Source organism: Sapajus apella, unplaced genomic scaffold, assembly GCF_009761245.1.
Source record: "Sapajus apella isolate SASKATOON/1434 unplaced genomic scaffold, GSC_monkey_1.0 scaffold93, whole genome shotgun sequence".
NCBI classification, from domain to species: domain Eukaryota; kingdom Metazoa; phylum Chordata; class Mammalia; order Primates; family Cebidae; genus Sapajus; species Sapajus apella.
In genome coordinates, this window is record NW_022437033.1 from 6,009,238 (window position 1) to 6,035,883 (window position 26,646).

Here is a 26,646-nt window from a genome sequence, read left to right on the forward strand (position 1 = left end):
TCTCTCTCTCTCCCCCAGTCTCTCTCTGTGTGGGTGTGTGTGCATGTGTGCATTTCCCTATATCTCTCCCCATGAGGTTAAGAGTTAAGAAGTATCACCATAAGCAAATGGGGAGAGATGCCTAGCAGCTGTCTCTTGAGTATCAATTCTATGATACCCTTCCATTCTTCAAATATATTCTTGAATAATGGGGACAAAACGATAATTAAAAAGAGGGAAATATTCTTGGGTGGACTATGGTTACCCCTTCATGAATTGGTGACATAAAGCTTAGATACGTATTTTAAAGGTTACCCAGGAAATCTTTTAGCATTTAGAGAAAACGAACACTGTGGATGAGCAATGAAGGGATCTCAGAAGTAGGAGAGTTTTGGGGAGCTCTAAAGGAGGAACCTTGCAAATGATGACTAGTTGATAAGTGAGAAAAGTTTAGAGAATTTGGGAATCTGGAGTAAAACCTCTCAGCTGACAAAAATGGCTGTGTCCTCTATACAGTTTCTTTCTCACTTGAGCCAAGCCTCACTTGGCAAAAAGAGGTAATTCTAAAAGAACCTGAGTGGATGTGTTTTCTCAGGAGTCCACTGTTCCTATGTATAGTGTCCCAGAAGGCACAAAAAGTTCCTTGAAGTAGCCCCGCACTGAAGAGTGGGTGCAGAGGATCCAAAACAGGCATCACTGTGCTTGCAGCTACAGCCCCATCCCCAGGGACACCACGTGCGCAGTACATGCTGTACATTACTCTTCTCAAGAAGCCGGCATCCACGTTTTAGTCCACATGAATGTCAGCTCCTTGTGAAGGGCACTGCACGCTGAATGGCTGAATGTGGCATCCTGGACCAAATGCTCCCCATTCATGCAGCCTTTATTTAAGTCCATATAATTTTATGCCTTTGCATGGCTACCAAAATGTATGCCAAGAAACTTTGCAACTTCTAGCCCCCAGCACGCACCTTTACATCCTGCCCTCAGTGAGATGTGAACATGCAGATTTTGGTTTTGTTTTGTTGTAATCCTGGCCACTGTGGAGGCTGATGCAGGAGACACCCTTCCATCTAGGAGGCCGATGTTTCCAGGAGCATAGATTGTGCCACTGTTTTCCTGCCTGAATTTCTAACTGAGACCCTGTCTCAAAGAAAGTAAAAACAAAATCAAACAGAAAAATAAAAAAATAATAATTATTGGTTAAGTAGAAAGGACCAACCAGTTAGCAAAGCTTTCTGTTGTCCTAAATCTCCAGCTATGATGCACAGACCTAAATTCCAATGGAAAAATTACAGAATACAACGACCTGGATGCAAAGAAGTGGAGAAGAGTCAGAGGGTACCAGGTTGGAGAGAGCAGAAATGTCATTTATCTCTCAGGCTATGGAGTTACAAGAACCCATAGAAATTAATACGAGAGAAAATCAAGGCAGATAACGGGCTGGAAGACAAGAAATGCTATTTTATTTATCTTACCTCCGTGATTCTTTATACTTCATTTACTTGGTTGGCCTCTCTGTCTCTCTCTCTCTCTCTCTCTCTCTCTCTCTCTCTCTCTCCGTGCGTGTGTGTTATTAACAGATAATCATAGCTCTATGATTTTGTAACTGTAAGATGTAGTGATTACATTAATATATTTTTCCATCCTTTAACTTTTACCCAACTTTCACAAAGATTTTCATTTTAAAAATTGGATTGTTTTAAAAAATATAATGTTGTTTGGCATTTTTATGTAATTTGACAATTTCTGTCTCAATTGAAGCATTTAGATCATGTATATTAAAATAATTTTTATATACATGCTTGTAAGTCACCTGGCTTTCTAGTTGTTTTCCCTGTTTCATCTGTTTCTTATTCCTAATTTTCCTGTTTTTCTGCCTGATGGTGGATATACTATTTTTATCATTCATTTATATTTTCTCTACTCTTGGCTTATTAGTTAAGTCACTTTAAAAAAATAGTGGTTTTCTAGGGTTTACAAAGTTCATATTTAATTCATGACACAGTATCCTCAAAGAATATTATAAGAGTTTATGTACAGTTAAAACACCTTATGATATTATGCTTACACTTCACTACATTCTTTATCATATTATTATTTTTATTGGGTCGTAATCCACACACACACATTTGTTTACACTATGAATTATTAGTGACTGATCAATAAAATAATAATAAAATGTCCCGTGTGGACCCCCGAAATTGGATACAGGTCTCATGCCATTTAGAAAGTTATTTTAGCCACGGGTGAGGATACGTACCCATGACATGGCCTCAGGAGGTACTGGTGACATGTGCCCAAGGTGGTCTGAGCACAGCTTGGTTTTTCACATTTTGGGAGACACCAAACATGTAGCAACATATGTAAGATGAACATTTCTTCAATCTCTTCTGGAAAGGAGGGTCAAACCGAAGCAAAAGTGGAACATCTCAAGTAGATAGGAGGTTTTCCGGTCACAGGTTGGTGACAAATAATTGTATTCTTTTGACTTACTGATTAACCTTTCCAAAGGAGGCAGTCAGATAAGCATTTATCTCAGTGAGCAGAGGAATGACAATGAATAGATTGGGAAACTGGTTTACCCTAAGCAGTTCCCAGCTTTATTTTCCTTTAACTTAGTGATTTGGGGGCTGAGATATTTCCCTTTCACATCCATATCTATACCTTTAACATTTTCTGGGTTTGTAATTTTTTTGTGTAGATTTACGTTTCTGCCTGTTATTTTTTCTGTGTGAGAAAATGTGTTAACATGTCTGGTAATGCATTTCTACTGGGGTGAATAATCGAAATGTTGTTTGTCTGAAAAAATTATCATGTCATTTTTGTGTTTATTATAGTGATAATTGTAAGCCCATCGAAAGAAATATTTATCTCTCAAAATAGCTTGCTATTTTCTAACATAACCATTTGTTACAGTTCCTGTCTCAGTGCTGAAATTCCTTATTTGCTCATCCCTGATGTCTACTTTGTCCAACAGTGATATGGTTTACATCTGTGTTCCCACCCACATCTCATGTTGAATTGTAATCCACAATTTTGGAGGTGGTGCCTGGTGGGAGGTGATTGGGTCATGGGGGTGGAATTCTCAGGAATGGTCAGGCACTATCCCTATGGTGCCATTCTCATAATAGTGAGTTCTCAGGAGATGAGGTTGTTAAACAGTGTGTAGCACCTCCCCCATCTCTCTTTCTCCTTTTTTGGCCATGTGAGGGGCAACCCCCTCCCTTGCCTCTTCAATGATCGAAAGTTTCCTGGGGCCTCCCAGCCATGCTTCCTGTACAGCCTACAGAACCATAAGTCAATTACAGATACCTAAAAATGTGGAACCAGCTTTTGCATTGGGTATGAGGCAGAGGCTGACAGAAGAAGACAGAAAAATGAAGGAAACGTTGAAGTTTCCCAAAGTCTTGTTTAATGGGTTGTCCCTAGGTGGCTGATAGTGATATGGACACTGAAGACCAGGCTGAGGCGGTCTCAGATGGAAATTTGGAACTTATATGAAAGTAGAGTAAAGGTCACTTTTCTTATGGATTAGCCATAAACTGGTGGCCTTGTGCCCCTGCCCTAGGGATCTGTAGAACTTTTGAACTTGAGAGTGGTGATTGAGAGTTTCTGGTAGAAGAAATTCCTAAGCAGCATAGCATTCAGGGTGGGGCCTGGTTTCTTCTCACAGCCTATGCTCATGTGTGTTGACAAAGAAAATGATGAAAAACTGGCACTTATATTTAAAATGAAAGCAGAGTGTAAAGATTTTAAAAATTAGCAGCCTGGCCACATGATGGAAAACAACAACCTATTTTCTGGGGAGGAATTCAAGCTAGCTGCAAAAATCTGCTTAAGTAACAAGTGGCTGAATGGTAATAGCCAAGACAATGGGGAGGCCTCAAAGGCATTTCAGAGACCTCTCCTCATATCACAGGCTCAGAAGCCTAGGATGGGAGCACACTTTCATGGGCCACACCCAGGGCCCTACTGCCCTGTACACTTCTCCTGATATCCTAGCTGCTGCAGCACCAGAATTGGCCCAAAGTGTCTCCCAAAAAGCTTTAGCTGCAGGTTTGTATGGTGCAAACCGTGATTCTTGGTGGCTTCTACTAGGTGTTAAGTTTGCGGGTGCACAGAGCAAGACTTGAGGCTTGGAATCCTTGGCCTAGATTTCAGAGGATATATGGAAAACCATGGATGTCCAGGCAGAAGCCTAATGCAGGGGTGTAGTCCTCATGGAAAACCTTTACTAGGGCAATGTAGAGGAGAAATGTGTTGTTGGAGCTGCCACACAGAGTCCACACTGGAGCACTGCATAGTGGAGATGTGAGAAGAGGGCCAACATCCTCCAGGTCCTAGAATGCTAGATCCATTGACAGCTTGTAATTGAGTCTGGAAAAGGCATGGGTACTCAATGTCAGCCCATTGGGGGCTGGACCCTGCAAACCATAGAGTTAGAGCTGCCTGAGGCTTTGAGAGCCCAGCCCTTGCACCAGTGTGCTCTGGATGTTGGACATGATATCAAAGGAGATCACTTTAGAGATTTAAGATTTAAAGACTTCCCCGCTTGTTTTCAGACTTGCACAGCACCTACAGCCCCTTTCTGTTGGCTGATTTCTCAAAAGTATTTACCCAATGCTTATGCCTCCATTCTACCTTAGAAGTAAGTTATAGGCTGATAGGCAGAAGGCATTAACCTTGTCTTAGATGAGACTTTGGAATGGGGACTTTTGAGTTAATGCTTCAACTAGTTAAGAGTTTGGAGGAGTGTTGGGATTGTACTTTGCAAAATGTGAAGGACATGAGATATGAGAGGGGCCAGGGCGGAATTATAAAGTTTGGATCTCTGTCCCGACCTAAATCTCAGGTTGAATTGTATTCCCCAGTGTTGGATGTGGGGCCTCTCGGGAGGTGAATGAATCATGGGGGTGGAATAATGGCAAAATTAAATATTGGAAAAAACCACTATTTAAAATGTAATATTTTAGTAAATCTGAGAGAAAGAAGACAGAAAATATTTAATATATTGAAAATGCTATAAAAGCAAGTCAAGTGAATCAGAAAACAATTATATGATAGAATAAAAGATGGCACATAAAATCATATTTCAAAACTATCGACTAGGCTACTCAATGTTTTTATAAAATATTCATGATGCATTATTTGTAATCATTTAGAAGAGAATGGCCCAAATTTTTCACTCCAACCTAAAATCTGCATCTGAGTATAGATAAATGTGTGGAAAGATCCACATCTAAATTTTATCAAATATTGTATACATGTTATGATATTACTGGTATGATGGTATTCTTTGATTACTCCTATTCACGTGTGTTATACCTTCGGCGTTTTCCAAGCTGTTCTGCGATAAATAGGAATTATGCTCAAGGTCAGAAAAAAAAAAGATATCAACAAAAATGTATTTTTCTTTGACAAAATTCTGATATAAGAATAATTAGGAAAAGTGTAAAATTTGTTATGGGCAGTTATTTTTCCTCTTTTGAACTCCCTTAATTTACATATCCTCAGCCAGTTCAGTTAGAGTTCTTGCCTTTCCATGTTCCTGACTCCTAACCCTAATAAATGTTAACTTATTATAAATTATGGAGGATAAACTAATATATTCACTGTAATGAAGTGACAAAATTATACTATAGCGAGGAAGGCCCAGAATGAATATGTAACCATTTCACCAGGATTTCTCATATGCTAGTACTACAACACAGATCAAAACAGATTCAAATCATGCTCCTAGAACTAATGTTTTATTTAAACACACAAGTGATTTTTAAAAAGTAACTAGTAAAATTCTTAGTATACACAGGAGTGCTAAATTGTATGTAGTTATTCTGGATATATGTTAGTTATCACATTATTAAATTACATACATTTTTAGTATTCTGTAGTTTGCCTTTTTATTATCTCAGTGGTCTTATTTGAAGACAAATTTTAATTTTTTCAAAGTCTATTTTATCAACTTATTTTTAATGAATTTTTTATATTTTAATAAATAATTTAATGGTCAAACATTTTTTGTTATGAAATTTGATAGTTTGACATTTTGGCTTAAGATTGTGTTAATTTATGTATGTGGTGTGAAATATGGACCAAGGTTTGTACTTTTACATATATATGACATTTCTCAGCATCTTCTTGTTGAAATACTATTTCCTCATTAGATTGACTTTACAGCTTATGCAAAATGAATTAGTGACAGGTATGGATATTTCTGGTCCTTCTATTCTACTTTTCTGTCCTTTTTCAGTAACACACCACACTGGCTAATCTAGTTAGGCACTAATTCTGGAAATTACAAATGTGAATTCTCCAACTTTGTGATTCTCTTTCATGTTGTTTTGAATATTCTACTTTATTTGCCTTTATATCAGTTTTAAACCCCTCCTGCTAATATCTGCAAATATTTTTCTGGGACATTGGTTGGAATTGCATTAACTCTATAGATCAGTAGACCTCTATAAATCTATAGCTTTGAATCCTTCAATCCATAAAGATGATACTCCTCTCTACTTAGTAATTATTTGATTTTCTTAGTGTATTTACACTCTTATCATATAGATGTTTTTTGTTTTCTACTGATACTATAAGAAATTGCCACAAATTTAGTTGTTTACAACAACACAAGTTTATTATATTAGCGTCTAAAGTACAGAAAATCTAAATTGGGTTTACCGCCACTAAAATTAAGGCATTGGCAGGGCTTTGTTCCTCCTGTTGGCTCTAGGGGACAATCTACTTGACTGTGTTTTTTGGATTCTAGTTCCTTTCTCTATTCTTTGGCTCATGGCTTTTACCTTCACCTCTAGTCAACACTGTAACATTTTCCAATGTTTCTCTTATTCTATCCACCTTCCTCCTACTTATAAGGGCCCTTGTGATTCTGTTGGGCTCACCTAGATAATCTAGGATAATTCCGATCTTAAAATATTTAATCACACCTGCTAATTTCTTTCTAGCATAAAATGTCATGTGTTTGAGTTCTGGGGTTATTCTGTAAACATCTTTTGGAGGGGAACTATTATTCTGCCTACTACAGAGATCTTGTCATTTTTCTATAGAGTTTCACCTAAATATTTTATATGTATATTATTTATGTTTCAATTACCTTGATTTAATCATTTCATAATATATACATACTTCCAAACATGTTGTACCCCTTAAGTATATACAATTGTTATATCACATAAACCTGAGTAAATTGGAAGTAAAAAGGCTGAATAATACAAAAAAGTATTTCACTGAAAGAAAAACCATAAATACCAGTGAATATACTACGCTTTTGGAGAAATCAGAAAAGAGATATGATAACAACTAAATTCCGTTTCCTTTCATTGCTGTATATTACTTAAAATTATATAAGTAAACATGCATTCGCTAGTATAGAGTTTTAGAAATTATATAGTACAAAGAGTTATCACTTTGGAAAATTCCACATACATACAGTACTTCCAAGTGACAGAATTGTTTTACTGTTCAGAATGCCACCCCTCCAAAAATAAAGATTCTATATATTCTATTAGTCCTATTTTTTTCATTGTGGAAAAGATACTTCGACTGATTTTTTCAATGTCAAGACTTTAATGGTCTTATACATATTCGAACATTCTGAATCTAAAAAAAATTAATGAAAATCCTGCCTGTAACCATATAGCAATTGTTTTTTATACTTTCTGTCTTTTGGTGTATATGCGGTAGCCTCTGTTTTAGTTGGAATCAAAATTGTATTACTTACTACTTGTAACATTTTTTTTACACATTTCCACAATATAAGCAGCTTATTTATCATCTGCTTCTCATATACGCATAACTAGTTTCATGCTGCAGATTGCCTCACACCAGTCTGGCGCTTCTCTCTCTCTCTCTCTCTCTCTCATATATATATATATATATATATATATATATATGAGAGACAGATATATATCTGTCTCTCTCTCTCCCCAGTTCCCTCCCTGCTGTGTGTGTGTGTGTGTGTGTGTGTGTGTGTGTGTGTGTGTGTGTGGTGTGTGTATTTCCCTTTGTCCCTCTCCATTAGGTTAAGAAGTGATGCCAGAAGGAAATGGGGAGACAAGCCTAGGATATATCTCAATAATACTGAAGAGTATCAATTCTATCATAGTCTCCCATTCTTCAAATATACTCCTTAAAAAATGGGGAAAAAAGATAATTGAAAAGAGTGAAATACTTTGGGTGAACTGTGCTTAACCCTTCATTAATGAGTGACATAAAGCTTTGAAAAGTATTTTAAAAGTCAATCAGAAAATGTTTTGTCTTTGAGAGAAAATGGACACTGTGGATCAGCAGTGAAGTGACCTAAGAGGCAGGAGAGTCTTTTGGGAGCTCTAAAGGAGGAGCCTTGCAAATGATGACTAGTTGATAAGTGAGAAAATTTAGAGAATCTGGGAATCTGCAGGGAAATCTCTCAGGTGACAACAATGGCTGTGGCCTCAATGCAATGTCTTTCTTATTTAATCCAAGACTCATTTGGCAAAAATAGATAAATTCTTCAAGAACCTGAGTGCATGTGTTTTCTCAGGCATCCACTGTTCCTATGTATAGTCTCCTAGAAGGCACAAAAAGTTCCTTGAAGTAGCCCCGCACTGAAGAGTGGGTGCACAGGACCCAAAACAGGCATCACTGTGCGTGCAGCTACAGCCCCATCCCCAGGGACACCACGTGCGCAGTACATGCTGTACATTACTCTTCTCAAAAAGGTGACATCATAGTTTAGTACACATGAATGACACCTTCTTGAGAAAGGCACTGCACGCTGAATGGCTGAATGTGGCACCCCAGACCAAATGGTCCCTATTCATGCAGTTTTTATTCAAGTCCTTATAGGAGTATTGTGCCTTTGCATGACCACCAAGACTTATGCCAAAGAACTCTGCAACTTCTAGCCCCCAGCACTCCCCTTTTCATCCTGCCTGGAGTGAGATTTTAACACGTAGATTTTTGTTTTGGTTTGTTGTAATCTCACCTAATCAGGAGGCTGAGGCAGGAGAATCCCTTGAACCTGGGAGGCAGAGGTTTGGTCAGCAGAGACCCTGCCACTGTACTCCAGCCTGAATTACAAAGTGAGACTTGTCTCAAAAAAACAAAAACAAAATCAAATAGAAAAAACCTTAAAATTACTGGTTAAACAGAAAGAACCAACCACTCAGCAAATCTGAAAGCTCTAGCTGTGCTGCAGGAACCTGAATTCCTATGGAAAAACCACAGAATACAAATAGCCTAGAAGCAATAAGTGGAGAAGAGTCAGAGGATACCAGGTTGGAGAGAGCAGAAATTTCATTTCTTCTTTAGGCTATTCATGGGGAAGAACCCATAGAAATTAATACAAGAGACGCACTAGACATAGGATGGGCTGGAAGACAAGAAATGCTGTTTAATTTCTCTTAACTCCATGCTTCTTTATAGTTCATTTATTCTCTCTCTCTCTCTCTCTCTCTTTCTCTGCGTGTGTATGTGTATGTGTATGTTAGTAATAGCCCTAATATTTTTTTAACTCTAAGCTTTAGTGATTGCATTAGTTTATTTTCCATCCTTTTTTGCTTTTACCCAACTTTCACATAGGTCTTCATATTTAACATGGGTTTCTTTTAGAAAGTATATGGCTGTTTATTATTATTATGGCATTTGACAAATTCTATGTTAATTGAAGCACTTAGATCATTTATATTAGCATAATGATTTATATACATGCATTTAAATCTACTGGCTTACAAGTTGTTTTCTATGTTTCATCTTTCATTCCTAATTTTTCTGTTTTTCTACCTTACAGTGGATTTAGTGTTTTTATCATTCAGCTCTATTTTCTCCACTCTTGGCTTATTAGTTACGTCACTTCAAATATATAAGTGGTTTCTCCAGGGTTTACAAAGTTCATATTTAATTCATCACAGTGTGTCTTCAAAGAATGTTATATTAGTTTACATACAGGAAAAAAATCTTATGATAGTATGCTTACAATTCACCCCATACTTTGCCATGTTGTTAATTAATTTTATGAAAGTTCTAATCCACACACACATTGCTTGTTTACACTGTTAATTACTGAGTGATAAAATAGTAACAAAATGTCCTTTGTGGGAACCCCCAAAATCTGAGACAGGTCTCACTTAATTTAGAAAGTTAATTTTGCCAATGATTAGGATATGTAAGCATGACACAGCCTCAGGAAGTCCTGGTGACATGTGCCCAAGGTGCTCAGAGCACAGCTTGGTTTGGGTTCTTTTGTTGTTGGTGGTGGTGGAATCTTTCTTTGCACAGGCTGGTGTGCCAGGGACATGATCTGAGCTCACTGCAACCTCCCCCTTCCAGGTTCAAGCAAGTCTGCCACCTCAGTTTCCCAAGTAGCTGGGATTATAGGCGCTCACTACCACGCCAGGCTAAGTTTCTGTTTTTAGTAGAAACAGGGTTTTGCCATGTTGGCCAGGCTGGTCTCGTACTCCTGACCTCAAGTGATCTGCCTGCATCAGCCTCCCAAAGGGAAGGGATTTCAGGTGTGAGCCACCGCGCATGGCCAGCACAGCTTGGTTTTATACATTTTAGGGAGACATGAGACATCGATCAACATATGTAAGATGAACATTTGTTCAGTCTGGTCTGGAAAGGAGAGAAAACTCAGAGCAAAAGTGGAACACCTCAGAGTGGTGGGGAGGCTTTCAGGTCACAGGTAGGTGACAGACAAAAGGTCACATCCTTTTGAGTCACTGATTAACCTTTGCAAAGGAGGCAGTCAGATAAGCATTTATCTCAGTGAGCAGAGGGATGACTGTGAATAGAATGGGGGGCAGCTTTGCCCTAAGCACTTCCCAGCTTGACTTTTCCCTTTAACTTAGGGAGTTTGGGGTCTGAGATATTTCCCCTTCACATGCGAATCTTCATCTTTATCATTTTCTGGGTTTTTATTTGTGTAGATTCATGTTTCTACCCGGTATGTTTTCTGCCTGAGGAAATGTGTTAACATGTCTTGTAATGCGTTTCTACTGGGGTGAATAATCGAAATGTTCTTTATCTGAAAAAATTGTGTCCCTTTTGTGTTTATTATAGAGATAACTATGAGCCCATTGGAAAAAAAAATTTGTCTCAAAATAGTTGGTTTGCTTTTTTCTAACATAGCCATTTCTCACAGTTTCTATCTCTGTGCTGAAACTCCTCATTGGCTCATCATGAAGTCTACTTTTCCAATAGTGATGTTGTTTGGGTCTGTGTTCCCACCCACATCTCATGTTGAATAGTGATCCCCAATGTTGGAGGTGGGGCCTGGTGGGAGTTAATTGGATCATGGGGGTGGGATTCTCATCAGTGGTCTAGCCACCATCCCTGTGGTGCTGTTCTCATGAGAGTGAGTTCTCATGAGATATGGCTGTTAAATAGTGTGGAGCACCTTCCCCATCTCTTCATCCTGTTCTGGCCATGTGAGTAGCTAGGTCCTCCCTTGCCTCTTGGATATTCGAAAATTACCCGAGGCCTTCCCAGCCATGCTTCCTGTACAGCCGACAAAACCTGAGCCATTTACAAATATCTAAAAATGTGGAAGCAGCTTTTGCACTGGGTAGTAGGCAGAGGTTGAAAGAGTTTGGATGACTCAGAGGAAGACAGAAAGATGAAGGAAAAGTTGAAACTTCCTAAAGACTTGTTTAATGGGTTGCCACTAGGTGCCTGATAGCGATATGGACAGTAAACAGCAGCCTGAGGAGGTCTTAGATATAAATGATGAACTTATTGGGAAGTGGAGTGAAAGTCACCTTTGTTATGGATTAGCAAAAAACTGATGGCATTATGTCCCTGCCCTAGGGATTTGGGGAACTTTTGAACTTGACAGTGATGGTTTAGTGTTTCTGGTAGAAGAAATTCCAAAGCAGCATAGCATTTAAGATGGAGCCTGTTTGCTTCTAATGGCCCATGCTCATGTGTGGCAACAAAAAAATGATGTAAAACTGGCGCTTTTATTTAAAAGGAAAGCAGACTGTAAATGTTATGAAAAGGTGCTGCCTGGCCACATGGTAGAAAAGAAAACCCCACTTTCTGGGGAGGAATTCAAGCCAGCTACAGAAATCTGCTTAAGTATAAGGTACTGAATGTTAATAGGCAAGACAATGTGGAGGCTTCAAAGGCATTTCAGAGACCTCTGCGGTAGCCCCTCCTCCCATCACAGGCTGAGAAGCCTAGGAAGGGAGAACGTTTTCTTGGGCCATACCCAGGGCCCCATTGCTCTCTGCAGTGTTTAGACACTGCTCTGGATATCCTGGTCACTCTATCAACAGCCTTATTCCAAAGTGTCTCCAATACAGCTTCAGCTGCTGGTTCATAAGGTACAAACCATGATCCTTGGTGGCTTCCACTTTGTGTTAAGCCTGTGTGTACACAGGGAAAGAGTTGAGGCTTGGGAGCCTCAGCCTAGATTTCTGAGGATGTATGGAAAAGCATGGATGTCCACGCAGAATCCTGCTACGGAGGGGGGGAGTCCTAATGGAGAATCTTGTCTAGGGCAGTGCAGAGGGGAAATGTGGGGTTAGAGCACCAACACAGAGTCCACACTGGAGAACTTCCCAGTGGAGTTGTGAGAAGAGGGCCACCATCCTCCAGACCCCAGAATGGGAGATCCACTCACAGCTTGTAATTATGCCTGGAAAAGGCATAGGTACTCAGTGCCAGCCAACTGGGGACTGAACCCTGTAAAGTCACAGGGTTAGAGCTGCCCGAGGCTTTGTGAGCCCACCCCTTGCACCAGTGTGCCCTGGATGTGAAACAATGAATTGAAGGAGGTCATTTGGAGCTTTAAGATTCAATGACTTTCCTTCTGGGTTTCAAACTTGCACAGGACCTTAAACTCCTTTCTATTGGCTGATTTCTCCAGAGAATATACCCAGTGCTTCTACCTCCACTATGTCTTAGAAGTAATTAACTTGTTTTTTATTTTATAGGCTGACGGGCAGAAGGGATTAGCCTTGTTCAGATGAGACCTTGGATTGGGGACTTTTGAGTTAATGCATCAATGAGTTGCAACTTTGGGGGACTGTTGGGTTTTATTTTGCAAAGTGAGAAGGATGTGAGATTTTGGAGGGGCAAGGGCAGAAATATAAGGTTCAGATCTGTGTCCCTACCCAAATCTCAGGTTGCACTGTAATTCTCAATGTAGGAGGTAGGGCCTGGTGGGAAGTTATTGGATCATAGGGGTGGAATTCTGGTGGAATTAAATATTGGGGAATACCACTATTTAAAATAATATATTTTAGTAAATCTGAGAGGAAGTACAAAAGTCTTAGAAAACATTTAAAATATTTAAAGTACTATAAAAGGAAGTCAAATATCAATCAGAAAAAAATTACATGATGGAATGAAAGATGCTGCCAAAAACATGTTTCAAAATTATTTACTGGGCTACTCAGTTTTTATAAAATATTCATGATGCATTATTTGAAATCATTTATAAGAGAAGGGCACAAAATTGTTGACCCCCAACCTAAAACCTAAGTAGAAATACAAATAAATGCGTGGAAAGATCTGCGTTTAAATCTTATCAAGTACTGTGTCCACACTGCGATCTTACTGGTATTATGGTATTATTACTGCTGTTCCTGTGTTTCATACCTTTTATGTGTTTTCCAAGTTGTTCTATAATAAATAGGAATTACGCTCATGGTCAGAGTAATAAAGTTATCAACAAAATGTATTTTTCTTTAACAGAATTCTAATATAAGAATAACTTGGAAAAGTATAAAATTTGTTTTTGGCAGTTAATTTTCTTCCTTTGAGCTCCCTAAATCTATATATAGGTAGCTTGTTCAGTTAGAGTTCTTCCCTTTCCATGTTCCTGACTTCTAATCCTAATAAATGTTAATTTATTATAAATTATGAGAATAAACTAATATAGTCACATTAAGAATGTGACAAAATTATACCAGAGCACAGAAGGTCCAGAATGAATACATAGCCATTAAACTAGGTTTATCTATGTGCTAGGAACACAACATAGACCAAAACAGACTCAAGACATGCTCATATAACTAACATTTTATTAAGAAACACAGATTAATTTTAAAAAGTAACTAGTAAAATTCTTAGTGTACATGGGAGTGCTAAATTATATGTAGTTATTTATACTGGATATATGTTATTTATCACATTATTAAGTGACTTATATTTTTAGTATTCTGTAGTTTGCCTTTTTATTATCTCAGTGGTCTTATTTGATGACAAATTTTAATTTTTTCAGTATCTATCTTAAAATATTTAATTTTATTTTATATTTTGATGCCATATATAATAATTTAATGGCCCAAAATATTGTCTCTCCTTTCTTTGCATAAAATTTGGTAGTTTGATATTTTGACCTAAGATTGTGTTAATTTCGGTGTATGGTTTGAAATATGGATCAAGGTTCATATTTTTCATACCAATATCAGATTTCCCAGCACCTTGTTGTTCATATACTATTATGTCTTCCTTACAGCTTAGCCAACGTGAATGGAGGACATGTATAGATATTTCTGTTCCTTCTATTCTATTGGTCCATCCTTTTTTCAGAAGCACAGTATGTTGACTATTCTAGTTATGTAGTAAATACAGATAATAGAAATGTAAATTCTCCAACTTTGTTCTGTTTCATATGGTTTTGCATATTCTAGCTTATTTGCCTTTTATATCAGCTTTAGAATCATCATGTTAATATCTGCAAATGTTTTTCTGAGACATTGGTTGGAATTGTATTATCTCTATAGATCAATAGAACTTTATAAATCTATAGATTTGAATCTTAAATACATAAATATAATACTCCTCTCCACTTAGTAGTTATTTGATTTTCTTAGTGTATTTACACTCTTAGCATTCAGATGTTTTTGATTTTCTAATGATAATATAACGTATTGCCACAAACTTAGTTGTTTACAACAACACGGATTTACTATATTAGAGTCCAAAGGTCAGAAACGTAAATTAGGTTTACCTTGACTAAAATTAAGGCATTGGCAGGGCTTTGTTCTTTCCTGTGGATCTAGAGGAGAGCCTACTTGATTGTGTATTTTACATTCTAGTTGCTTTCTCCATTCTTTGGCTCATGGACTTTATCTCTACCTCTAGTCAACACTATTGCATTTTCCAATGTCTCTCTTATTCTAACCACCTTGCCCCTACTTATTAAGTTTCCTTGTGATTATGTTGGGCTCACCTAGACAATCCAGGATAATTGCAATCTAAAATATATATAATTTAATCATACCTGCTAATTTCTTTCTATGATAAAATGTAATATTTACAAGTTGAAGGGTTACTCTGTAAACACCATTTGTGGGGGGTGTGGTAGCTGTATTCTGCCTGCCACAGAGATCTTGTAATTTTTCCATAGAGTTTCACTTAAATATTATGTTTATATTATTTTATGTTTCACTTAGCTTAATTTAATCATTGCATATAAATACATATACAAAACATCAAGTTGTACACCTTAATAAATGGGAAAAGCAAAGGCTGAATAATACAAAACAGGATTTCACTGAAAGAAAAATCATAAATGCCAGTGAATATAATACTCTTTTGGAGAAATCATAAAAGGCATGTGATTAACAATTAAATTCTTTTTTCTTTCATTATAGGATATCACTTAAAGGTATATAAGTAAACATGCATTCACTATAATACAGTTTTTGAAATAATATACTAAAAAGAGTTATCACTTTGGAAAATTCTATGTATATACAGCATTTGAAACTCACAGAATTTTTTTTACTGTTTAGAATGCCTACACCTACCCACCCCGTCCCCCGGAAAAAGATCTGTGTATTCTGTTAGTACAATTGTTTTCATAGTGGAAAAGATACCTCAACTGATTATTTTATTTTATTTTTTTTTTTTTTTACTTACAGACATTAATGGTCTTATAGATATTCATACATTCTGAATCTTAAAAAACATGACTAAAATCCTGCCTGCAACCAAACAGTAATTGTTTTCTCTATAGTTTCTCCCTTTTGGTGTATATGCAGCAGCTTCTATTTCAGTTGGAATCAAAATTGTATTAATCACTTACTATTTATAACATTTTTTGACACATTTCCACAATATAAGTAGCTTATTTACAACCTACTTTCCAAACACACGTAACTAGTTTCATGCTACAGATGGCCTTATCCAGCCAGGCGCTTGTCTCTCTCTCTCTCTCTCTCTCTCTCTCTCTCTCTCTCTCTCTCTCTCTGTGTGTGTGTGTGTGTGTGTGTGTGTGTGTATTTCCCTACATCTCTCTCCATTAGGTTAAGAGTTAAGAAGTGTCACAACAAGAAAATGGGAAGAGAAGCCAAGGAGGAATACTCTTGGGTGGACTATGCTTAACTCTTGTTTAATTGGTGACATAAAGCTTTGAAAGGTATTTTAAAAGTCAATCAGAAAATGTTTTAGTCTTTGAGAGAAAATGGACACTGGATCAGCAATGAAGGGACCTGAGAGCAGGAGAGTTTTTGGGAGCTCTAAAGAAGGAGCCTTGCAAATGATGACTAGTTGATAGGTGAGAAAAGTTTAGAGAATTTGGGAATCTGGAGTAAAATCTCTCAACTGACAAACAATGGCTTATTTGAGCCAAGCCTCATTTGGTAAAAACAGATAAATTCTTGAAGAACCTGAATGGATGTGTTTTCTCAGGCGTCCACTGTTCCTATCTACAGTCTCCTAAAAGGCACAAAATGTTCCTTGATGTAGCCCAGCACCGAAGAGCGGGTGCACAGGATCCAAAACGGGCATCACTGTGCTTGCAGCTACAACCCCATCCCCAGGGACACCACGTGCACAGTACATGCTGTACATTACTCTTCTCAAGAAGCTGACATTCATGTTTTAGTCCACATGAATGACAGCTCCTTGTGAAGGGCACTGCACACTGAATGGCTGAATATGGTATCCCAGACCAAATACCAAATGCTCCTTATTCATGCAGTTTTTATTTAAGTCCTTATAAGTGTTTGCCTTCACATTGCCACCAAGATTTATGCCAAGGAACTAGGTAACTTGTAGCCCCAAGCGCTCACCTTTTCATCCAGCCCTGAGTGAGATTTTAACATGTAGATTTTTGTTTCATTTCATTGTAATCCCAGCTACTGAAGAGGCTGAGGCAGGAGAAGCCCTTGAACCTGGGAGGGGGAGGTTTCATTCCGCATAGGTCATGCCACTGTACTGCAGCCTCAATTACAACGTGAGACCCTGTCTCAAAAAAAAAACAAAATCAAACAGAAAATGTGATATTGTGCTGGCCTAGAGCCAGAACCGGAGCAAAACTATTTTATAAAATGCAAAACTGTTTTTAGATAAGTTGAAATGGCTGCCCCATTCTCCTTACAATAACTACTGTCCTTGGCCTCTGTAAATAGAACTGCCAGTTTGTTCTTCAAAACTATGTAAAGCTGCTTACCTTTTCTTATCAGTAACTGCCAGAATTGCTAGCCTTTGCTTACCGGCAATTGCCAGACTAAGCAGCCCAAGCTAGTTCCATCCTGGCTCCTGTGACTTGTAATAAGTAACTAAGGTCTGTGATTTCCACCTTAACCAGATAATGTGTAAACAAATGTTTATCTTGACTTCTGTAAACCACTTAAGTAACAAACGGAATGACAAAAGTCCCCTGGCCCTTGGAATGTCCGGAGACCCCCACCCTCATCTCTGCCCAGGAGGTAATTTACAGAATCCACTAGCCCTCGGAATGTCTGAAGCCTTTTCATCCCCATCCCCGCCCCTCACCCCCACTCCCAAGGTGGTTTTTCGGGTATAAAAAATCGTGGCACCCTCCTTGTGGCACCACAGGTTGGAGAGACGTGAGTCCTCTGTGGTTGCCGGCATAATAAATGACCCTGCAATCTGGCATACTTTTGTCTTGTGATAACTTTCTACGCTCCGGTCAAATACAACAAAAACAACTTAACATTACTGGTTACGTAGAAGAAACCAACCACTCACCAAAGCGTTCTGTTGTCCTAAAACTCCAGCTGTGCTGCAGAAACCTAAATTCCAACAGAAAAAACAAAGAATACAATAACCTGGATGCAAAGAAGTGGAGAAGAGTCAGAGGGTACCAGGCTGGAGAGAGCAGAAATTTCATTATTTCTTCAGGCTATGGAATGGAAAGGACCCATAGAAATTAATGGGAGAGACAGACAAGACAGATAATGGACTGGAAGATGAGAAATGCTATTTAATTTCTCTTAGCTCCATGCCTCTTTGTAGTTCATTTATTTGGGCTGTGTGTGTGTGTGTGTGTGTGTTATTAACAATACCGCTAAGATTTTTTAACTCTTAAGATTTAGTGTTTGCATTAATATATTTTGCATCCTTTTACCCAGCTTTCACATAGGTCTTCATATTTAAAATGTTTGTTTTAGAATGTATGTAGTTTATTTTTATGTAATTTGACCATCTGTCTTAATGGAAGCATTTACATTATTTATATTAATATAATTATATACATGCATTTCAATCTATTGACTTTCTAGTCGTTTTCTATGTTTCATCCTTTTCTTATTCCTAAACTTCCTGTTTTTCTACCCGATGGTGGTATTTAGTATTTTTATCATTCAGTGATATTTTCTCCACTCTTGGCTTATTAGTGACGTCACTTGAAAAAAAGTAGCGTTGCTCTAGGGTTTACAAAATTCATGTTTAACTCATCACAGCCTACAAAGACTATTATACTACTTTAAGTATAGTTTAAATATCTTACGATAGTATGTTTTGACCCAAGATTTTTTTAAATTTCTGTATATGGTTTGAAATACAGATCAGGGTCATATTTTTCATATGTATGTCACATTTTACAACATCTTATTGTTTAAATACTATTATTTCTTCATTAGACTTAGAGCTTAGTCAAAAAGAATTGGGGACACATATGATTATTTCTGTTCCTTCAATTCTATTCATCTATCCTTTCTTCAGAACCACATTACATTGGCTAACCTAGATACACAGTAAATTTAGAAAAAACAAGTGTAAATTCTCCAGCTTTATGATTCTCTTTCATATTGTTTTGCATATCCTAGTTTATTTGCCTTTTATATCAGCTTTTGAATCATCATGCTAATATCTACAAATGTCTTCCTGAGACATTGGTTGGAATTGCATTAACTCTATAGATCAACAGAACAATCTAGAGATTTGAATCCTTAAATCGATAAAGATGATACTCTTCTCCACTTAATTAGCAATTACTTGATTTTCTTAGTGCATTTACACTTTGAGCATACATATGTTTTTGTTTTCTAATGACACTGTAACAAATTGCCACAAATTTAGTTGTTTACAACAACAAAAATTTATTACATTAGAGTGTAAATGTCAGAAATCTAAATTAGGTGTATCTCAGCTAAAATTAAAGACTTGTCAGGGCTTTGTTCCTTCTGCTGGCTCTAGATGAAAATCTATTTGTCTTTATTGGATTCCACTTGCTTTCTCCATTCTTTGGCTCACGGCCTTTACCTCCACCTGTAGTCAATACTGTAGCATTTTCCAATGTTTCTCTTATTCTAACCACATTCCTCCTACTTAAACCAGCCTTCTGATTCTGTTGGGCTCACCTAGATAATCTAGGATAATCTCAATCCAAAAATATTTAATTTAATCATATCTGCTAATTTCTTTCTATCATAAAATGTGATGTTTTTGAGTTCAGGAGTTATTCTGTAACATCTTTTGGGGGGGGCTATTATTCTGCATACCACAGGGATCTTGTAATTTTTCAATAGAGTTTCACCTAAATATTTCCTGTTTATATTATTTTATGCTTCAATCAGCTTAATTTAATCATTGAATGATATATAATTATATCAAAACATCATGTTGTATATATTAAATATATACAGTTTTTACATCAGGTAAACCTGAATAAACTGGAAGAAAATTGGGTAATACAAAACCCTATTTCACTTAAAGGAAAACCATAAATACCATAAATATACTACTCTTTTTGAGAAATCATAAAAGAGCTGTATCAATTACATTCTCTTACCTTCCTTTCTTTCATTTTAGGATATCACTTAAATTTATATAAGTAAACATGCATTCACTATAATACAGTTTTAGAAATTATATACTTATAATTCTATATACATACAGTATATCCAATGACAGAATTTTTTTAGGGTTCAGAATGCCATACCCCACCTTAAAAAACACAGATTCTATGTATTCTATTAGTACAATTGTTTTCATTATGGAAAAGATACTTCAACTCATTTTGATTTTACTTTCAGACATTAATGATCTTATAGATATTCAGACGTCCTGAAACTAAAACAAATATAAACTGAAATCTTGCCTATAACTATACAGAAATTGTTTTTTATAGTTTTTCCCATCAGTGTATTAATCACTTACTATTTATAACATTTTTTACACATTTCCACAATATAAGTAGTTTATTTATAACCTGCTTCCCAAACCTGCACACTAGTTTCATGCTGCGGATGGCCTCACACAGTCTGGCACTTGTCTTTCTGTTGCTCGCACTCTCTCTCTCTCTCTCTCTGTCTCTCTCTCTCTCTCTCTCTCTCTCTGTGTGTGTGTGTATTTCCCTATATCTGTCCCTATTAGGTTAAGAGTTAAGAAGTCTAGGAGTTATCTCTTGAGTATCAATTATGTCATACCCTTCTAATCTTCAAATATATTCTTTTCAAAATGAGGAAAACTGGAAATGAAAAAGAGTGAAATATTCTTGGGAGGACTATGCTTAACCCTTTATTAATTGGTAATGTAAAGTTTTGAAAGGTATTTTAAAAGAATGTTTCAGTCTTTGAGAGAAAATGGACACTGTGGATCAGCAATGAAGGGACCTGACAGCAGGAGAGTGTTTTGGGAGCTCTAAAGGAGGAGCCTTGCAAATGATGACTAGTTGATAGGTGAGAAAAGTTTAGAGAATTTGGGAATCTGGAGTAAAACCTCTCAGCTGACGAACAATGGCTGAGGCCTCTATACCGTGAATTTCTTATTTGAGGCAAGCTGCATTTGGCAAAAGTAGATAAATTCTTGAAGAACCTGAGTGGATGGGTTTTCTCAGGAGTCCACTGTTCCTATGTATAGTGTCCCAGAAGGCACAAAAAGTTCCTTGAAGTAGCCTCGCACTTAAGAGTGGGTGCACAGGACCCAAAACAGGCATCACTGTGCGTGCAGCTACAGCCCCATCCCCAGGGACACCATGTGCGCAGTACATGCTGTACATTACTCTTTCAAGAAGGTGGCATTCATAGTTTAGTTCACATGAATGGCCCCTTCTTGTAAGGGCACTGCACGCTGGATGGTTGGATGTGGCATCCCAGACCAAATGCTCCCCATTCATGGAGTTTTCATTCAAGTCCCCGTAGGTGTATGCCTTTGCATGGCCACCAAAATGTATGCCAAGAAACTTTGCAGCTTCTAGCCCCCAGCACTCACCTTTCCATCCTGCCCTCAGTGAGATGTGAACATGCAGATTTTGGTTTTGTTTTGTTGTAATCCTGGCCACTCAGCAGGCTGATGCAGGAGACTCCCTTGAATCTGGGAGGCCGATGTTTTAGTGAGCAGAGATTGCACCACTGTATTCCAGCCTGAATTTCATAGTGAGACTCTCTCTCAAAGAAACAAAAGTAAAAACAAAATAAAACAGAAAAAAAAAATTTTAATCACTGGTTAAGTAGAAAGGACCAACCACTCAGCAAACCTTTCTATTATCCTGAAACTTTGCTGTGATGCACAGACCTAAATTCCAATGGAAAAATCACAGAATACAGCAACCTGGATGCAAAGAAGTGGAGAAGAGTCAGAGGGTACCAGGTTGGAGAGAGCAGAAATGTCATTTATTTCTCAGGCTATGGAGTTAGAAGAACCCATAGAAATTAATATGAGAGAAAATCAGGACAGATAACGGGCTGGAAGACAAGAAGTGCCGTTTTATTTCCCTTACCTCCATGGTTCTTTATACTCCATTTACTCACTTGCGCTCTGTCTCTCTCTCTGTCTCTCTCTGGCTCTGTGTTATTAACAATTAATAATAGCTTTAAGATTTCGTAGCTGTAAGATTTAGTGATTACATTAATATATTTTCCATACTTCTACCTAGCTTTCATATAGGTCTTCATATTTAAAATGGGTTTGTTTTAGAAAGTACACTGTTGTTTCTTATTTTTATGTAATTTGACAATTTCTTTCTTAATGGAAGCATTTTGATCATATATATTAAAATAATTTCTGTAGACATGCATTTAAGTCAACTGGCTTTCTAGTTGTTTTCCATGTTTCATCATTTTCTTATTCTTAATTTTCCTGTTTTTCTGCCTGATGGTGGATTTAGTATTTTTATCATTCAGTTATATTTTCTCTACTCTTGGCTTATTAGCTAGGTCACTTTAAAAAAACTGCGGTTTCTCTAGAGTTTACAAAGTTCTTATTTAATTAGTCACACTCTGTCTTGAAACAGTATTATACTAGTTTATGTACAGTGAAAACAAAATATGCGTATAATTTACCCATCCTTTGTCATATTTTTAAAAATTTTATTAAAGCTCTAGTCCCCACACACATATTTGTTTACACTATGAATTATTACGAGCTCATTAATAACATAATAAATTGTCCTCTGTGTGAAACTTCAATATTTGAGACAGGTCTCAGGTAATTTAGAAAGTGAATTTTGCCGGCCGGGCGCGGTGGCTCACGCCTGTAATCCAAGCACTTTGGAGGCCAAGGCGGGTGGATCACCTGAAGTTGGGAGTTCAAGACCAGCCTGACCAACATGGTAAAACCCCGTCTTTAAAAAAAAAAAAAAAAAAAAAGAAAGTGAATTTTGCCAAGTGTGAGGATGCACACCCATGGCACAGCCTCAGGAAGTTCTGGTGACAGGTGCCCAAGGTGCTCAGAGCACAGCTTGGTTTTATACATTTTAGAGAGACGTGAGACATAGATCAACATACGTAAGATCAACATTTGTTCAGTCTGGTCCGCAGAAAGCAGTGACAACTGGAAGCAAAAGTGGGACACCTTAAAATGGGGAGGAGGCTTCCAAGTCACAGGTAGGTGACAGATAAACAATTACATTCTTTTGAGTTACTGATTAATCTTTCAAAAGGAGGCAATCAGATATGTATTAATTACAGTGGGCAGAGGGATGGCTGTGAATAGACCGGGAGGCCTGTTTGCCCTAAGCAGTTCCCAGCTTGAATCTCCCATTAACTTAGTGATTTGGAGGTCTGAGATACTTCCCTTTCACATTCATATCTTCGTCTTTACCATTCTGGGTTTCTGCCTGATATTTTCTCTGCCTGAGAAAAGGCGCTAATGTGTCTGGTAATGCATTTCTCCTGGAGTGAATAATCAAAATATTCTTTGTCAGAAAAAATTATCATGTTATTTTTGTGTTAATTACAGAGGTAACTGTAAGCCCATCGAAAGAAATATTTACCTCTCCAAAGAATTTGCTTTTTTCTAACATAACCATTTGTTGCCGTTCCTGAAGCTCTTCATTTGCTCATCTGTGAAGTCTACTTTTTCCAGTAGTGATACTGTTTGCATCTGTGTCCCCACCCAAATCTCAGGTTGAATTGTAATCCCCAATGTTGGAGGTGGGGCCTGTTGGGAAGTGACTGGATCATAGGGGTGGAATTCTGGTGGAATTAAATAGTGGAAATAAACCACTACATAAAATGGAATATTTTAGTACATCTGAGAGAAAGAAGAAAAGACTTAGAAAATATTTAAAATACTGAAAATGCTATAAAATCAAGTCAAAAATCAATCAACCAAAAAACTATGATAGAATGAAAGATGGCACATAACATTATGTTTCAAAATTAGTTACTAGGCTACCGAATGTTTTCATAAAATATTCATGATTCCTTACTTGAAATCATTTATAACAGAATGGTAGAAAATTGTTGACCCCAACCTGAAACCTTAGAATAAATGCAGATAAATGTGTGGAAAGATCCACATCTAAATTTTATCAAACACTGTATTTACATTATGATATTGCTGGTATCAGTGCATTATTTCATTAATGCTATTCATGTTTTTCATACCTTTTTCCAAGTTGATCTGCAATAAATAAGAATTACCCTCATGGTCCAAAAAAAAAAAAAAAAAAAAAAAGGTATCAACAAAAATGTATTTTTTATTGACAGAATTCTGATACAAGAATAACTTGGAAAAGTGTAAAACTTGTTTTTGACAGTTATTTTTTCTCTTCTGAGGTTTTTAGATCAATATATAGTCAACCTGTTCAGTTAGAGTTCTTGCTTTTCCATGTTACTGACTGCTAACCGTAATAAACGTTAATTTATTATAAATTATGAAGATAAACTAATACATTCACATTAACGATGTGACAGAATTATACTATAGCAAGGAAGGTGCAGAATGAATATGAAACCAGTAAGCCAGGATTCTTCCTGTGCTAGGACTACAACAGGGAGCAGAACAGACTCAAAACATGCTCATAGAACTGACATTTTATTAAAAACACATAATTTTTAAAAAGTAACTAGTAAAGTTCTTAGTATACACAGGCGTGCTAATGGTCTCATAGATATTCATACAATCTGAATCTAAAAAAACATAAACTAAAATCCTACTTGTAACCACATTGCAAATTTTTTTTATAGTTTCTTCCTTTTGGTGTATCTGCTGTAGCCTCTAATTCAGTTGGAATCAAATTTGTATTAATCACATACTATGTATAACATTCTTTACACATTTCTACAATATAAATAGCTTATTTATCACCTACTTCCCAAACGTGTGTATTCTTTCTCTCTCTCTCTCTCTCTCTCTCTCTCTCTCGGTATGAGTATGGGTGGGTGTGGGTGTGTATTTCCCTCTATTTAGCTCCATTAGGTTAAGAGTTAAGAATTGTCACCACAAGCAAATGGGAAGAAAAGCCTAGGAACTGTCTCTTGAGTATCAATTCTCATACCCTTCCATTCTTCAAATATATTCTTAAAAAATGGGGACACAAAGATAATTAAAAAGAGGGAAATATTCTTGGGTGGACTATGCTTACCCCTTCATAAATTGGTGACATAAAGCTTTGAAAGGTATTTTAAAAGTCAATCAGAAAATTTCTTAGTCTTTGAGAGAAAATGGACACTGTGGATCAGCAATGAAGGGACCTTAGAGGCAGGAGAGTCTTTTTCCTAAAAGATTCTAAAGGAGGAGGCTTGCAAATGATGACTAGTTCCTTGAAGTAGCCCCGCACTGAAGAGCGGGTGCACGGGATCCAGAACAGGCATCACTGTGCGTGCAGCTACAGCGCCATCCCCAGGGACACCACGTGCGCAGTACATGCTGTACATTACTCTTCTCAAGAAGGTGGGATTCATGTTTTAGTCCACATGAATGACACCTCCTTGTGAAGGGCACTGCACGCTGAATGGCTGAATGTGGCATCCCACACCAAATGCTCCCCATTCATGCAGCCTTTATTCAAGTCCCTATAGGTGTATGCCTTCGCATGGCCACCAAGGTTTATGCCAAGAAACTTTGTAAATTCTAGCCCCCAGCACTCACCTTTCCATCCTGCCCTCAGTGAGATGTGAACATGCAGATTTTGGTTTTGTTTTGTTGTAATCCTGGCCACTCAGGATGCTGATGCAGGAAACTCTCTTGAATCTGAGAGGCTGGCGTTTCAGTAAGTGGAGATTGTGCCACTGTATTCCAGCCTGAATTTCAAAGTGGGACCCTCTCTCAAGAAAACAAAAACCAAATCAAACAGAAAAAAAAAAAAATTGCTAATTAAGTAGGAAGGACCAACCACTCAGCAAAGCTTTCTATTGTCCAAAATCTCTAGCTGTGATGCACAGACACAGAATACAACAACCTGGGTGCAAAGAAATGGCAAAGAGTCAGAGGGTACCCGGTTGGAGGGAGTCGAAATTTCATTTATTTTTCAGGCTGTGGAGTTCTAAAAAGCCATAGAAATTAAGAAAATCAAGACATAATTGGCTGGAAGACATGAAATGCTATTTTATTTCTCTTACATCCATTTTTCTTTATACTTCAGTTATTTGATCATTCTCTTTCTCCCTGTGTGTGTGTGTGTGTGTGTGTGTGTGTGTGTGTGTGTGTGTGTGTGTGTGTTATTAACAAGTAATAGCTCTAAGATTTTATACTTATTTTATACTTCATTTATTTGGTCTTTTTCTGTGTGTGTGTGTTATTAAGTAATAATAGCTCTAAGATATTGTAGCTGTAAGATTTAGTGATTGTATTTTCTATCTTTTTACCCAACTTTCACAAAGGTCTTCAAATTTAAAATGGATTTGTTTTAGAAAGTATACTGTTGTTTTTTTTATTTTTATGTAATTTGACAATTTGTCTTAATTGAAGCATTTTGATCATTATATTAATATAATTTGTTATATACATGCATTTAAATCTACTGGCTTTCTAGGTGTTTTCTGTGTTTCATCCTTTTCTTATTCCTAATTTTCCTGTTTTTCTGCCTGATGGTGGATTTAGTATTTTTATCATTCACTTATGTTTTCTCTACTCTTGGCTACTTAGGTCACTTTCAAAAAATAATGGTTGCTACAGGGTTTACAAAGTTAGTATTTAATTCATCACACTCTGTCTTTAAAGAATATACTAGTTTATGTATAGTTTAAAAATATTATGCTTACACTTCACCCCATTCTTTATCATATTATTACTTTTAAA

At 37.1% G+C, this 26,646-nt stretch overlaps 4 long non-coding RNA genes across 4 annotated transcripts in view; 2 read left to right on the forward strand and 2 right to left on the reverse strand.

Annotated features, from left to right (window-relative positions):
• Positions 1-622, reverse strand: part of LOC116535278 — a 16,705-nt gene extending 16,083 nt beyond the window's left edge. The window contains exon 1 of the long non-coding RNA XR_004262132.1: positions 553-622. This is a non-coding gene — a long non-coding RNA (uncharacterized LOC116535278). The remainder of the gene's footprint in view (positions 1-552) is intronic.
• Positions 1-13,195, forward strand: part of LOC116535277 — a 25,653-nt gene extending 12,458 nt beyond the window's left edge. Inside the window, exon 3 of the long non-coding RNA XR_004262131.1 lies at positions 12,447-13,195. This is a non-coding gene — a long non-coding RNA (uncharacterized LOC116535277). The remainder of the gene's footprint in view (positions 1-12,446) is intronic.
• LOC116535280 lies at positions 4,636-24,725 on the reverse strand. Its single transcript, XR_004262134.1, has 2 exons — positions 23,886-24,725; positions 4,636-5,181 (listed from the first exon to the last, which is right to left on the reverse strand). It is a non-coding gene; the product is annotated as an uncharacterized LOC116535280 (long non-coding RNA).
• LOC116535279 overlaps positions 21,547-26,646 on the forward strand; it is a 10,513-nt gene continuing 5,413 nt past the window's right edge. The window contains exon 1 of the long non-coding RNA XR_004262133.1: positions 21,547-22,337. This is a non-coding gene — a long non-coding RNA (uncharacterized LOC116535279). The remainder of the gene's footprint in view (positions 22,338-26,646) is intronic.